The sequence below is a fragment of the Marmota monax genome, unplaced genomic scaffold (assembly GCF_021218885.2).
Source record: "Marmota monax isolate L192 unplaced genomic scaffold, Marmota_monax_Labrador192_F-V1.1 WCK01_AAM20220418_F8-fsc00027, whole genome shotgun sequence".
Taxonomy (NCBI): domain Eukaryota; kingdom Metazoa; phylum Chordata; class Mammalia; order Rodentia; family Sciuridae; genus Marmota; species Marmota monax.
Genome location: NW_026694617.1, coordinates 12,041,773 through 12,055,060, shown reverse-complemented (window position 1 = coordinate 12,055,060; position 13,288 = coordinate 12,041,773).

Here is a 13,288-nt window from a genome sequence, read left to right as displayed (position 1 = left end):
CATTAGACAGCAAAATCAGACAATGAAAGATCACTTCGACAATGAATTACATAAACAAATCCAGGAAGCAAAAGATCAACTATACAGGGAGATAGAGGTTATAAAAAACAAACAAACAGAAATCCTAGAAATGCAGGAAGCAATAAACCAACTTAAAAACTCAATTGAGAATACTACCAGCAGAGTATAACACTTAGAAGATAGAACATCAGACAATGAAGACAAAGTATTTCAACTTGAAAAGAACATAGACAGCTCAGCAAGACTGTTAAGAAACCATGAGCAGAACATCCAAGAAATATGGGATAACATAAAGAGACCAAACTTAAGAGTCATTGGGATACAGGAAGGTATAAAGGTCCAAACCAAAGGAATTAGCAATCTATTCAATGAAATAATATGAGAAAACTTCCCAGACTTGAAGAATGAGACAGAATCCCAAATCCTAAAAGCCTACAGGACAAAGAATGTGCAAAATCATAAGAGATCCACACCTAGACACATTATAATGAAGATGCCCAACATACAGAATAAGGAGAGAATTTTAAAAGCTACAAGAGAAAGGAAGCAGATTACATTTAGGGGTAAACCAATCAGGATAACAGCTGATCTTTCAACACAGACTCTGAAAGCTAGAAGATCCTGGAATAACATATTTCAAACACTGAAAGAAAATGGGTTCCAACCAAGAATTGTGTATCCAGTGAAATTAATCTTCAGGATGGAGGATGAAATTAAAACCTTCCACGATAAACAAAAGTTAAAAGAATTTGCAGCTAGAAAACCATCTCTTCAAAACATCCTCGGCAAAACATTACAGGAAGAGGAAATGAAAAATAACAATGAAAACCAACAGTGGGAGGTAGGACAGTAAAGGGGGGGAAAATAATCAAAGAGGAAAACAAACCATATTTAGTAACAGAAATAAACAAATATGGCTGGAAGAACAACCCATATCTCAATAATAACCCTAAATGTTAATGGCTTAAACTCACCAATTAAGAGACACAGGCTAGTAGAATGGATCACAAAACAAGACCCAACAATATGCTGCCTACAGTAGACGCATTTGATGGGAAAAGACATGCATAGACTGAAGCCGAAAGGTTGGGAAAAATCATATCACTCATATGGGCTTCAGAAACAAGCAGGAGTGTCCATACTCATATCAAATAAAATAGATTTCAAGCCAAAGTTAATCAAAAGGGATAAAGAGGGACACTACATACTGCTCAAGGGAACCATACACCAACAAGACATAACAATCATAAATATATATGCCCCAAACAGTGGTGCAGCTATGTTCATCAAACAAACTCTCCTCAAGTTCAAGAGTCTAATAGACCACCATACAATAATCATGGGAGACTTCAACACACCTCTCTCACCACTGGACAGATCTTCCAAACAAAAGTTGAATAAGGAAACTATAGAACTCAATAACACAATTAATAACCTAGACTTAATTGACATATATAGAATATACCACCCAACATCAAGCAGTTACACTTTTTTCTCAGCAGCACATGGATCCTTCTCAAAAATAGATCATATATTATGTCACAGGGCAACTCTTAGACAATATAAAGGAGTAGAGATGATACTATGCATCTTATCTGATCATAATGGAATGAAAGTGAAAATCAACGATAAAAGAAGGAAGGAAAAATCATACATCACTTGGAGAATGAACAATAAATAGGTTACTGAATAATCAACGGGTTATAGAAGATATCAAGGAGGAAATTAAAAAATTCTTGGAGATAAATGAAAACACAGACACAGCATATCAGAATCTATGGGACACATTGAAAGCAGTTCTAAGAGGAAAATTCATTGCTTGGAGTTCATTCCTTAAAAAAAGAAAAAACCAACAAATAAATGATCTCATACTTCATCTCAAAATCCTAGAAAAAGAAGAGCAAAACAACAGCAAAAGAAGTAGAAGGCAAGAAATAATTAAAATCAGAGCTGAAATTAATGAAATCGAAACAAAAGAAACAATTGAAAAAATTGACAAAACTAAAAGTTGGTTCTTTGAAAAAATAAATAAAATCGACAAACCCTTAGCCATGCTAACGAAAAGAAGAAGAGAGAGAACTCAAATTACTAGCATACGGGATGAAAAAGTCAATATCACAACAGACACTTCAGAAATACAGAAGATAATCAAAAACTATTTTGAATCCTTATATTCCAATAAAATAGAAGATAGTGAAGGCATCAATAAATTTCTTAAGTCATATGATCTGCCCAGATTGAGTCAGGAGGACATAGACAACCTAAACAGACCAATATCAATTGAGGAAATAGAAGAAACCATCAAAAGACTACCAACTAAGAAAAGCCAGGACCGGATGGGTATACAGCAGAGTTTTACAAAACCTTTAAAGAGGAACTAATACCAACACTTTTCAAGCTATTTCAGGAAATAGAAAAAGAGGGAGAACTTCCAAATTCATTCTACGAGTCCAACATCACCCTGATTCCTAAACCAGACAAAGACACTTCAAAGAAAGAAAACTACAGACCAATATCTCTAATGAACCTAGATGCAAAAATCCTCCATAAAATTCTGGCGAATCGGATACAAAAACATATCAAAAAATTGTGCACCATGACCAAGTAGGATTCATCCCTGGGATGCAAGGCTGGTTCAATATACGGAAATCAATAAATGTTATTCACCACATCAATAGACTTAAAAATAAGAACCATATGATCATCTCGATAGATGCGGAAAAAGCATTTGACAAAGTACAGCATCCCTTTATGTTAAAAACTCTAGAAAAACTAGGGATAACAGGACCATACCTCAATATTGTAAAAGCAATCTATGCTAAGCCTCAGGCTAGCATCATTCTGAATGGAAAAAAATTGAACGCATTCCCTCTAAAATCTGGAACAAGACAGGGATGCCCTCTCTCACCACTTCTGTTCAACATAGTTCTCGAAACACTGGCCAGAGCAATTAGACAGAGGAAAGAAATTAAAGGCATCAAAATAGGAAAAGAAGAACTTAAATTATCACTATTTGTGGATGATATGATAATATATCTAACAGATCCAAAAGAGTCTACAATGAAACTGCTAGAGTTAATAAATGAATTCAGCAAAGTGGCAGGATATAAAATCAACACGCATAAATCAAAGGCATTCCTGTATATCAGCGACAAATCCTCTGAAATGGAAATGAGGACAACCACTCCATTCACAATATCCTCAAAAAAAAATAAAATACTTGAGAATCAACCTAACAAAAGAGGTGAAAGACTTATACAATGAAAACTACAGAACCCTAAAGAGAGAAATAGAAGAAGATCTTAGAAGATGGAAAAATATACCCTGTTCATGGATAGGCAGAACTAACATCATCAAAATGGCGATATTACCAAAAGTTCTCTATAGGTTTAATGCAATGCCAATCAAAATCCCAACATCATTTCTTGTAGAAATAGAGAAAGCAATCATGAAATTCATATGGAAAAATAAAAGACCCAGAATAGCAAAAACAATGCTAAGCAGGAAGTGTGAATCAGGCGGTATAGCGATACCAGACTTCAAACTATACTACAGAGCAATAGTAACAAAAACAGCATGGTACTGGTACCAAAACAGGTGGGTGGACCAATGGTACAGAATAGAGGACACAGAAACCAATCCACAATATTACAACTATCTTATATTTGATAAAGGGGCTAAAAGCATGCAATGGAGGAAGGACAGCATCTTCAACAAATGGTGCTGGGAAAACTGGAAATCCATATGCAACAAAATGAAACTGAATCCCTTTCTCTCGCCATGCACAAAAGTGAACTCAAAATGGATCAAGGAGCTTGATATCAAATCAGAGATGCGCCGTCTGATACAAGAAAAAGTTGGCTACAATCTACAGTCGGTGGGGTCGGGCTCCAAGTTCCTCAATAGGACACCCATAGCACAAGAGTTAATAACTAGAATCAACAAATGGGACTTACTCAAACTAAAAAGTTTTTTCTCAGCAAAAGAAACAATAAGAGAGGTAAATAGGGAGCCTACACCCTGGGAACAAATCTTTACTCCTCATACTTCAGATAGAGACCTAATATCCAGAGTATACAAAGAACTCAAAAAATTAGACAATAAGATAACAAACAACCCAATCAACAAATGGGCCAAGGACCTGAACAGACACTTCTCAGAGGAGGACATACAGTCAATCAACAAGTACATGAAAAAATGCTCACCATCTCTAGCAGTCAGAGAAATGCAAATCAAAACCACCCTAAGATATCATCTCACTCCAGTAAGATTGGCAGCCATTATGAAGTCAAACAACAACAAGTGCTGGCGAGAATGTGGGGAAAAGGGCACACTTGTACATTGCTGGTTGGACTGCAAATTGGTGCAGCCAATTTGGAAAGCAGTATGGAGATTTCTTGGAAAGCTGGGAATGGAACCACCATTTGACCCAGCTATTCCCCTTCTCGGTCTGTTCCCTAAAGACCTAAAAAGAGTATGCTACAGGGACACTGCTACATCGATGTTCATAGCAGCACAATTCACAATAGCAAGACTGTGGAACCAACCTAGATGCCCTTCAATAGACGAATGGATAAAAAAAATGTGGCATTTATACACATTGGAGTATTACTGTGCATTAAAAAAATGACAAAATCATAGAATTTGCAGGGAAATGGATGGCATTAGAGCAGATTATGCTAAGTGAAGCTAGCCAATCCCTAAAAAACAAATGCCAATTGTCTTCTTTGATATAAGGAGAGTAACTAATAACAGAGTAGGGACGAAGAGCAGGAGAAGAAGATTAACATTAAACAGGGATGAGAGGTGGGAGGGAAAGGGAGAGAGAAGGGAAATTGCATGGAAATGGAAGGAGACCCTCAGGGTTATACAAAAGTACATACAAGAGGAAGTGAGGGGAAAGGGAAAAATAATACAAAGGGGAGAAATGAATGACAGTAGAGGGGGTAGAGAGAGAAGAGGGGATGGGAGGGGAGAGGAGGGGGGATAGTACAGGATAGGAAAGGCAGCAGAATACAACAGACACTAGTATGGCAATATGTAAATCTATGGATGTGTAACTGATGTGATTCTGCAATCTGTATACGGGGTAAAAATGGGAGTTCATAACCCACTTGAATCAAAGTGTGAAATATGATATATCAAGAACTAAGTAATGTTTTGAACAACCAACAATAAAAATTTTTAAAAAATTAAGAATCATTCAGGAAAATTGAGAACCATTGTGTCCATCATCCTCAAGAATAAAATAAAGAGAATTTTGGTGAATTATCATGCCTCATAACAATTAGAGAGGATAAATATAGTGTTAACAGTAGCACTTGAATAGATTAGAAATTCCAGCAAGTTTGAAAGGAGTAAAGATGGTATTAGACATGAGGGAGATTTGGAATCATTCTCTCTGGATTAGAATGGGATAATTTACTCATCTGTGTGCTGTGATCAGGGACAGGTTAACTAACTAAAGCGCATGGACAAAACTGATAGCTTGAATAAAATTCAGTGAACTATTGAAAATATTAGAAAACTTCTTGTCGTTCTTAGAAGAACCTCTAGAGGTCAGAGTTGAGGCATGGCGCATGGTGAAGCTCCCACACCCACCTGCTGACCACTTAAACACCACTAGCATGGATTCGTTTAGTCCTGCCTCTGGTAATATTTATAAGCTTTAAGGTTTTTTTTAATTCTTAGATGTAATTTAACCAACAAACTAATATGCAACAAACATTCTTTACTGTTGGACATTTGAATTTATATTTAGTTTATATGTTTAAGTAAGAATCTATATTAATTTCTTTTAAAACAAAGAAGGTAGGGCAGAAGGAACAGTTCGAAAATCTATTTACATTTTGAAATATGGAAAGACATGTGAAATAATATATCTTAAGAATGAGGACACCTCGATTTCAAAATAATAGAATCATTTTAAGTTTTCTCACGTTCCTAAAATTTAGAGTTGAAATCATTCTCTTAATTCGAAAGCATTCAAAAGCTCTCCAAATAATATTGAAATCATTTGGAACAAGGCAGAATAATTTACCATTATTATTGTGCGTTAGTGGTTTATCAGCGCCAGTTCAGAGGATGGCAGGCAGCCAAAAGATGTTCTCCCTACAGTTCCTCCAGAACACTGGCAGTCCAGGATTCAAATGCCTAGTGAAGGTCAGCATTCACTCACGAAAGGGGAGGCAGTGTGGGCCTTATCTAAAATGCTCTTTTACACATTTTGGGGGGCAACTTATTTTCTATTATCTGGTTATTTTCTGCTTTCCCACCTTTAAAAATATTTTTAAACAATGCTTCCAGATAGTTTTGAATATTTGTGGAAAATATGAAAGGTAATCTTAACTTCTTAATGTCTGAATGAAATTGTTAAGCTATATTTAATAATATCTTGAGCTACTTCCAAATACTAGTCAATAAGAAAGAGTACACTCTGGTAGTATCCAGTAGTATTCAGAGTTTTCCTACCCCTGCAAGTCCCTTCTTCTATCCCTACCTTGATCCCCAAACCTCATTCTTGAGGAAGATTTCAATGTCACCCTCTCTGGTAAGCCTTCTCAAAACCATCATCTGAGGTTCACTATTCCCTGCTGAGCTCTTCCACCTTGTATTTTCTCTCTACCAAAACTCAGTCTATTTTACAAATGTTTTCATGTTCCTAAAATTTACAGTTGCAACTACTGAGGAGATAAAAAGTACTAAAAACCAATAGAACATAGGTATTATTCCCATCAGAATGGAAGCATCTTTCAAGAACACTGCTGTGTGGGGACTTAATAAGAGACATTCCAACCAGCCAAGTTCTCTAGGAAAGAGCTCCTGTCCCATTCAACGCTGTGTTCTTGGCACCTAGTATCTGGCATATAGTTGATAGATAAGTGTCTTATGAATGATTGAATGAGCTATCAAGAAAAGGTACCCATCAATTCCTGGCCAGGTCCTGAAATCAGTGGTGACTTCAGGAATTCCTGGCATCATTTAACCTTGAACATGAGTTAACCCTGGGACAAATGTGTGGTTCTTCACCTTAGAAGATTTTACAGCCTTCACAGGATCAGCTCACGGAGCTGTCCCTGAAATTAAAATGCCTGAATCATATGATGGTTCTCACACTTTCCATCTGTAGTTTTGATGAATGGAATGGGTTAATTAAATTGGGTTTGGGAAAGCAGAGTTTGTAGTAAATGAACTTATTTCCCAAATAAAACTAAAAATCTGACTCAATTGAAAAGATAACCTGCATTTAACTTATTTCCAAGATACTAAAAGGGAAAGCTCAAAGACTTTTATTCATCTTATTTTCACATATAGTGAGAGACAGGCTAGATGAATCATTCTTCATTAAATGTTTATTGTGTGTGGGGGGGAAGTTTCTTTAGATATAACTTAGGATCTTTAAAAAAAATCACATGTTCAAATTTGCCTCAAGATAACAATTCTTCAGAAACTTATTTTTTTAACCTAAAAGTGAAGACACAGTACATGTCAACCTGGTTTACAATTATCTTTCCTGTGGGCCAGTTTTTTAGTGAGGATGACTTAGCTCATTTTTACTTTCTCTTTTCTAGTAGTTGGAATTTTCTGCTCAACAGAGGGATGACTCCTTATCTCATATCCCAAGCAGCTAGCTGCTTGTATCCCCAAACACCTATCAAAATGAACAGAGTCATATTAGATGGATTTGGGGGAATATAGACAGTTCAAGGCCAATACTAATTAATTTGAGGTTAACTAGAACAACTTAAAACAATCATTTACCTCTGGTCAGCATGTTGCTTTTAAAAGATGAAGTCACAATGATCATGAGTCTCATCCCTCAATGAAAGTTAAAACGGGAAAGAGCAGGACCATAGAAAGCCCTAGACAGACAGCCAAAAGGCCCCACATTATTCCTCTGAGTCAGTGTGATGGAATGTGCTGACCTAAATTTGTCCTGAGGATTCTTCTGCACTGAGTCCTTGCCTAACTGACTGAATCCTGGATTAGTATATAAACTAACTGCAAACCTTATTTAAGAGGATATCTTTGCAGCAAACAGCTGCTTACAGCAGCTGAGCTTAAGTTAGTCACAAACACGGATCCGTAACCAATTAAGTGTTATACTTCATTTCTGTCTCTATACCTCATTTTCCTTTACCTTTTTCTTTCTTTCTTTTTTTTAAATGTGTATTTACTTTTATTTATTTTATTTTATTTTTTAATTTATTCTTTTTAGATATACATGACAGTAGTTGTTATTGGTTTGGATGTGAGGTGTCCCCCAAAAGCTTATGTGTGAGACAATTCAAGAAGGTTCCAAGGAAAAATGATGAGGTTGTAAGAGTCTTAACCCAATCAGTGATTTAATCCTCTGATAGGGATTAACTCATTGGTAATTGAAGTGGTAGCGTGGGGCTGGAGGAGGTGGGAATTGGGGTGTGGCTTTGGCCTGTAGATTTCTATCTGGAGAGTGGAGTTTTTCCTGATGATATGAGCTGCTTCCTTCCTTCACATTCTCCCGCCATGATGTTCAACCTCACCTAGAAATGGAGCTGGCTTCTATGGACTAAGACCTCTGAAACTGTGAGCCCTCAAATAAACCTTTTATCCTCTACAATTGTGCTGGTCAGGTCCTTCAGTCACGGCAGGAAAAAGCCTGACTAAAACAGTAGATGGTTCATTTTCTATCGCCTGACCACGTCCTGGGTGGAGTCTTTTGATCCTGTTCTGGTTTGGAGGGCTGCCTGAATCTAGAATCATGCATAAAAGCTAAGTAAGATTTTTAAATCTGATGGAATTTTGTCTTTTGACAAGGCAAATCCCAAAACTTCTGGCACTCCTGTTTCTTATCTGGAATATTATAAGCATCTGGCTTAGCTACCATTAAAGTGTTCTGTGGTTTTAAAATCCTAAAGTTTTTTAAAAGGCAACTGACCATAAGTTTTTGTAGTTGTATATGGAAGCAGCTTACAAGCTGAGTACACTCTACCTCCACAGGTAGAATCTGGCTTTGTTGCCTCAAATATCCTAAATGATTGCATTGTGAAAGCTGATATTTCTTTTTCTTGTAGAGCCCTTATTCTTCTGATCAGGGGTCCTCATGATGTTCTTGAAGTTATTCTTCCATTTACTGATTAATTTCTGACTACTCTCCTAAAATGTTGTTTGATACATATATGATAGAAGTTAAGTGGATGCATTAGTCATATTTTTGTTACTGTGATCTTATACCTGATACAAACAACTTGGAGAAGGAAAGATTTATTTTGGTTCATGATTTCAGATCACTTAATCCATGGTCAACTAATTTGGTTGTCCTGGGTTTGGGATGCAGTGGGATATTGTGGCAGAAGGCAGTGGTAGATGTAAGCTTTTAGCTCATGGTAACTGGGAAGCAGAGAGAGGGAGGGGATAGAAAGGTAGAGCAAGGAGCTAGAGAGAAGAGAAATTCTTCCAGGACACACTCCCAGTGACCTTCTTCCTCCAATTAGGTCCAAGCTCCTGGTATTCCATTTATTCATCGATGGATTAATCCACTAATGAGGTCAGAGACCTCATGATCAAATAAATCACTTTTTCAAAAGTCCCTCCTCTGTCCACATGAGACTGTGGGAACACTCTAGATCCAAACTATAACAATGAGTTACAATCTGCTTTCTTAACATATCAGTGTCAATATGTGAGTTATTTATCTTTTCTAAAGGGAGACCAAGATGATAGAGATTAATTCTAAATATGCATGCAAAAAAGATGGAGGTCATGATGCATAATCTTGAAAATTAACACTTGCTGAAGTGATGTGAAAAGTGAAAAGTGAGAGAGAGAGAAAAAGAGAGCTGTTTCTTCAGTATAAGTCTTAAAAGAGTGCCTACCTGACCCTGGATGATCACATACCCTCTCATTTGCAGGTTTGGACAGCAGTTTTCTTATTTTAGTCAGAAGTAAGTTCTCAGAGACTGAGTCATCCTGAGGATTTTTTTTTTTGTAATCAAGAATGTCAGTTCATTAATTCATAACAAAAAATAACTAAGAAGTCAACCAGAATAACACTTGAGACAGCCAGTTAATAATAGAGTTTCCCATAGGAAAGTTTCTTTACAAAATCAAATCAATGTTAGAAAGTCACTTGGTAGTCATGATGGTAATGAAATGGTGGAGTTGCACAAACCTCTGGACAATTAAGAGTTAAAATAATAAAACATTATCACCCATCTCTGCCATAGGACTTTGTTTCTAAATGAGCATTAACCAGTCCCTTAGACAGTGATGGAGACTCACTGCTGAATTCTTTTTATTGAGTCTTCATATTCAGAATGATTTATCAATCACCATAAACTTTCCTGTGATTTCATACTTCCTCATAAAAATGTTGTATTTTCTAAAATTCTGGTTCTCTCAATTAATTGTATCTCAAGAGACCATTTATTTTACAAAGCATCAGAAGTTGCTTGTTTATATCTAGGAAATAGTTGTCTGAGCAAATCATTTGAAGGTTAATTTTTGAGGGAGTGTTAAATCCAAAATGTTTATGCTGGTCATAGCTGACTATTGTTTCTTTCCAATGTGAATATGTATGCCTTATTTTGGATCTGAAACCCTTATGCCAGATTGTAGAAGTGAACTGAGATTGGTTACACAAGCAAATAAAAACTATATATTGGGTCTCAAGTATTTCTTAAAAACTTCATATATGCAAATTAAATGGCAAAACTTCATATATGAAATTTTTTCTTATAGTTTTTTTTCACCAAATTGGAATTTACCTACATGATATCATGTGTGTTTTATATGTGTGCAGGTAAACTTGGACTTTTAAGACATTGAACTCTCAGTTTTCTATATTTACTGAAGGGCAGTAATTATAAAATGCTGTAAACATTTGAAAAGAAATCCAAAGTAAATCCAAAAGAAATCCAAAGGCAGATTGAGTCACAGGCAATATTCTGAAATACTTCAAGTGCCAAAAGTGAATTGTATATTAGAATTAAGCAAGGTTGGTGGGATCTTTTTTTAAAAAAAAAAAAAAAACATAAAAAAAATTGAGCAAAAGTCAAATTAGTTGACTGGTTAAAACTGTTTTAATCAAAATCTTAACATAAAATAACATTAATAAAAAACTTCCTGAGATAGGTTTAGGAACCAATGCCCTGTGATATGTTCTGAGTAAAAATAAACAATAAGTTCTTTTTGGGAATTGATTCTGTGATTTTTGAAAAAAGTATCTACATAATGTCCCTGGATTTCTAATACTGTTATTACAACATTTCCGTGCAACCATTAAAACATCACTTTTATTTTTATTTATTTATTTATTTTTATGTGGTGCTGAGGATCAAACCCAGTGCCTCACACATGCAAGGCAAGTGCTCTAACAGTAAGCTACAACCCTAGCCAAAACATTACTTTTAAATGGAAGAGCGGACACTTTAGTTTGAGTTTTCCTAGGAGAAATCAGAGTACTAAGTATAAGGACTAGGACTAGTAAATTTTTTGCTGTTGTTGTCGTTTGGTTTTAGTATCAGGGATTGAACCCAGGGGTACTTTACCACTGAACCACATCCCCAGCCCTTTTGATTTGAGACAGGGTCTTGCTAAGTTATTTAGGTCCTTGCTAAGTTGCTGAGAATGGCTATGAATTTGAGATACTTCTGCATCAGCTTGTAAGCAGCTGGGATTACAGGTGTGCATTGCTGTGCCCAGCCATAGAACTAATAAATTTTGAAGGAAAAGAAAAGAAAACAAAAGATGTTGTGTATAAATTATGCTGCCCAGCCCAGGGGGCGCTTAGGCAGCTGGAGACCTTAGGTGGGTAAAGGGACATGGAGTGTGAAAGTACCAAAAAGGAGGAAGAGGATACAGAACAAGGAATGTATGCATGAGTGCACACCTACCTACATATATATATATATATATATATATATATATATATATATATCTTTATACATTTGTGAAGTTGCCTTCACTTATGGGATTTCCTATGCAGGACTTCTAAATTTCTTCTTGACCAAAAATATCTCTTCCAACTTTCTTCTTTAGTTGCCTGAAATTCTCATTTATTTTGGGAGGATAAAAGCAAAGACAATCCTGCCCTTGTCTTCTCATCATTTTACCGACATCCTGTTAACTATATTCTGTTTCTTTTTGAATTTCCATACCATGTCAGCACAATGAAGTGTATACATACCAGGTAAATTTAAATATGAGGGAAGATGGCGACTTTATGTCTAGCTACAGAGGCCTCAGCTCACAGAGGGACCCTGAGGTGACAAATGCAAAGCCTACTTGTAGGAGAACCAAAAAGAGCAAGGGTCGGGGGACCCTGACCCACCCCGACCTGCTCTAAATTTTCTTATTCATGGAGGGTTAACCATGAAGGTGTTTTGTTGATCAGGTATCATATGAGAATCTTTCATTGTCTTTCTGGAGAAGGTCTGGTAGGAAAAGTGGGGGTTTTATAGACAAAAGATTTAGAATTGATTCACAGCACTATAATTAAGCAGCTGTGGGATTTTGCACAGGTAACAACCTCTCAGCTTCAGTTCCTGACCTGTAAACTGGATAAAACAGTAACCTACCTTGGCCTCCTAGAACCCAATTTCCTTTCCATCTACCTATTAATTATGTCTGGTCAAGTTGACACTAGTGTGCACTTGTTTCACAGGCTCCTCACATTCCTATCCTCCCCACCGCCCCTTTCATGTGGGTCAGAGACTAGCACAGCAAAGGTCACTGCTTAGGTTGAAAAATAGTCTATTTCTTTAAAAGAAAAAAAAATCCTGTTACATTTTGATTTTTCTTTCAAACACCATAAAGGTAAACATCAATTTAATCCATAAATAAATTCCAAATTAATGTAATCTGCTTTAAAATTCAATTCTGGATCCTAAGACTACCTTTGTGCACATAGTTCCCTATGACTTTACATGACTGAGATCAGTTGGCTCATACCCTAGTATGATTTTTAAGGTTACAATATTTAGAGTTACAATAGGGTGGAAGGTTTTTGATGCTGCTACTCCTTAGGTCTTCTGATTATAATAGAGCTAGATTTTTCATGGCCACAGGATAAAAAATGGAGAAAAAGTAGAGTTATTTTTTTAAATTCATGATCTAATCTCTCTGTGCTGCATAGTATTGCTTTTTTTGTGGTATTCTTCTTGCTTCTGATATTTTAAAGTATCTTTTAACATTTCGATTGGTGTTATATATTGAACATATATATTAAATTATTTGAACATGTTGTTCAGAGAAACCTAAAAAGAATTAATTTTAAAAATCATTATTT